Below are 3,455 nucleotides of genomic sequence, written 5' to 3' on the forward strand. Positions count from 1 at the left end.
CAGCCAGGGACTTCCTTCTTCCTCTAGGATGGGGGTGACAGTCGTTCCCGGTGGTTGTGTCCATCAGTCCGTGTCGACCGTGTCATGTGTGTGTGTGTGTGTGTGTGTGTGTGTGTGTGTCCCACTGCAGCTGGTTTTATGGATCAGGCGGCTCAGCAGGAGTCCCAGTTATTGGAACACTGGAACACTAGGAGGTGGTGCTGGGCTCCGGCTTCTGGAGACAGGACGCCTGCACCGTCCTGTTCTCATGGAGGCAGGTGTGTTGATGCACTCTGACACACGAGATGATTACAGCCAGGCAAATTAGCGAGTTGTCACCCCCACGGTTACCTCTGTTGTCATCCTTCTAATCAGATGATTTTAACTGAGGGAGATGAGCCACAAGAGTGTAGATAGGCCCCGTTCATCCTTGGAAGGACTAGAGGAGCCCAGCAGAGACTCCTCCGGAGAAGGGAGAGCGCTACTGGGGGCCGCAGCTATAGCCGACTCTTGCCTGCCTGCCCCTTGCCCACCCCTCAGCGCTAGCCACTATAACAGAGCACCCCCGGCTAGGTGGCTTATGAATCATGAGGAACGCATTCCCTACAGTTCAGGAGGCTGACAGACCAAGGTCAAGGCAAGAGCAGATGCCGTGTCTGGCAAGGGTTGCTTCTGTCTCTGTGAACGGGGTCTCCTTACTGTGGCAGAGAGGGAGGAGTGTGCTGGGCTTGATGCTGTAACCCTGGCACTCAGGAGGCTGAGGCAAGGGGACCAAGAGCCTGAGGCCAGCCTGTGCTACACAGTGAGACCCTGACTCAAAAACCCAAGAAGGGGGTGGTGAGATGGCTCAGCCTGTAAAGGCACTTGCCGCTGAGCCTGCCTACTTGAGTTCAATCCCTGTGACCCACATGGTAGAAGAGGAGAGCTCAGTCCCACATGCTGTCCTCCACCTCCACGTGCCACCCACACATGCGCACATGCACTCTCTCCCACACACAGAATAAATAAATGTAAATAAAAACTAAAAGGAGGAGGAGCCAGAAAGGGCAAGGAGAGGAGAAAGTGGGGGGGATATGAGTGGAGGGGGAGGGGGAGGAGAGGGAGGAGGGAGAGAAAGGGAAGAGGAGGGAGGAGGGAGGAGGGAGGAGGGAGGAGGAGGAGGAGGAGGCAGGAAAAACCAAGCCTTTTAAACGCACCATGGAATTGTGAAGGCGCTATGTAAGCTCAGGACCTAGTCCCCTCCCAAAGCCAGGGTCAGGTTTCACTTGTGGAAACACCTGCCTTGCCAATCCTGGAAGTCACTTCGGCCCTTGGTGGCAGCGCCCTGGCAGACACAGGTGGGAGGTTGGCAGACAGGGCTCAGGAGACATCGCACTACACCTGAGTCTCTTCTGATTTTCGGTGAAACTGGGGTTGGGGACTTTCGATGCACCACTTGCCACTAGCTAGAGCTGGGAGCCAAACTCAGGTGGCTGACCACAGAGCCTCCTGCCCCAGCCCTCTGCACAGATCCAGGGGTGGGGTAGGGGATAGGGTGGGTCCCCTGGAGCTTCCCTCTGCCATTCCCCAAACCTAGCCCACTAGCCTATGAACAGAATTGAGAGAGTATTAAGACTGGTATTGAGTGGGAGCCGGAGCCTCCAGGCAGGGAATGAATCTGGATCTGGACAGCCACCTCCACCCTCCATTCTCAAAAGTGGGAGAGCAGGGTATGATGGTGCAAACCTTTAATTCCAGCACTCCCTGAGATGGAGGCCAGTCTGGTCTAGTCTACATAGTGAGTTCTAGGCCATCTGTGGCTACAAAAACCCAAACAATAACCAACTGGGAGCAATGTGGTGGGCATGGCTCCTGGGGGCTAGTAGAGGAAGGCTGGGACTACCAGGCTAAGGCACAGGAAAGGATCCCACTTTCTGAGGATACCTTGGGTGTGACATTAGGGAGACTTCCCTACACCTCCTCCCAACCCCATCCCCAGGCCAGACAGGGTGTGGATAAATGGCCCAGACTAGCTTAGACCACTTAATCCTTCTGCCTCCTCTTCCTGAAGACCCAAGATTACAGGTGTGCACCACCACACCCAGACTCCCTAACCCCTGGTGCCTCAGTTTCCTGTTCTGTGACATGGGTAAGCTGCCCGCACAATGTCCTGGGGCTATTGGGTTGACTAGACGAGGGTATGAAGGCTCAGACCCTAGTCTCAAATGCCCACCCCCATCTCCTGAAGGAACATGGGAAGGGGGGGCACATAGCTGTCTAACACCCCCCTTGGGATCTCCTCCTTGTGAGTTCTGTCATCTTGTCTCCAGGGATAACCACCAACTGCTGACCAGACTGTGATTTTCCTCTGGGGGCTCAGTCCCCCTTTGGTCATCACAGATGGTCCCAAAGAGCTCTAGGTGACCCGGCCTGGATGGGGACAGGAGCATCCCCCTTGGCTGAACGGAACATTTGGGCGTGCTCCACCCGCCCCCCCCACACACACTGGTAAATCTGTCTCCTGCTGTGGATGATCAGCAGCACACCTTGACCGCCTGTCCTCACAGAACTCCGCAGAGAGGCAGCTGAACCATGGAGAAATGTTTAAGGAGCAAAGCGGCACGAGAAACAGAAAAGGAAGTTTGGGGCACGGCTCAGTGAGTAGTGTGTTGACCTAGCACGCAGGAAGCCCCGGATTCCATCCCTGCGTGAACCAGGCATGGCGCTATACGCATGTAATCCCTGACCTGGAGAGGAGGAAGCAGAGGATCAAGCTCATGGTCATCTTTGGCTACATAGCGAGTTGGAGGCCAGCCTGGGCTACTTGAGACACTGGGGGTGGGGGAGGAGCTGAAGAGAGGCCCATACCTGCATAAAATCTGTGGACGCTACAAAATAGAAAATGTGAAGTAACAGAAAGGAGAATTAAGCAGTGGCTGTCGGGGTGCAGGACAGGTGGGAAGGGGGGCTGTTCAACGGGCATGAAGTAGCAGAAGCGGAGGACGAACCTCAGGAAAACCGAACGCAACAATTCAGCACTGCACTCAGAATTTTTCTCTAAAACAGTGAAGTTTAGATGTTCTACACACAAAAACGGTAGCTGCTCGGGTTCATTCTTGTTGTGGTTCATTCTTCTCAACTGCTCTTCCCAGAGGAAGAGGGGATGAGGAAGAGGAGGGGGAAGGGAGAGGGAGGGGGAAGAGGATGAAGACAGGAAGAAGAGGAAGAGGAGGAGGAAGAGGAGGAGAGGTGGAGGAGGAGGAGGAGGAAGAGGAGGAGGAGAGGTGGAGGAAGAGGAGGAGGAGGAGGAGAGGTGGAAGAAGAGGAGAGGTGGAGGAGGAGGAAGAGGAGGAGAGGTGGAGGAAGAGGAGGAGGAGGAGAGGTGGAGGAGGAGGGGAAGGGACAGGAGGAGGAGGGGGAAGAGGAGGAGGAGGAAGAGGAGGAGGAGGAGGAAGAGGAGGAAGAGGAAACAACAACAAAAACTCTCATGCTTCATT

Source organism: Nannospalax galili, unplaced genomic scaffold (assembly GCF_000622305.1).
Source record: "Nannospalax galili isolate Female #2095 unplaced genomic scaffold, S.galili_v1.0 scaffold960, whole genome shotgun sequence".
NCBI classification, from domain to species: domain Eukaryota; kingdom Metazoa; phylum Chordata; class Mammalia; order Rodentia; family Spalacidae; genus Nannospalax; species Nannospalax galili.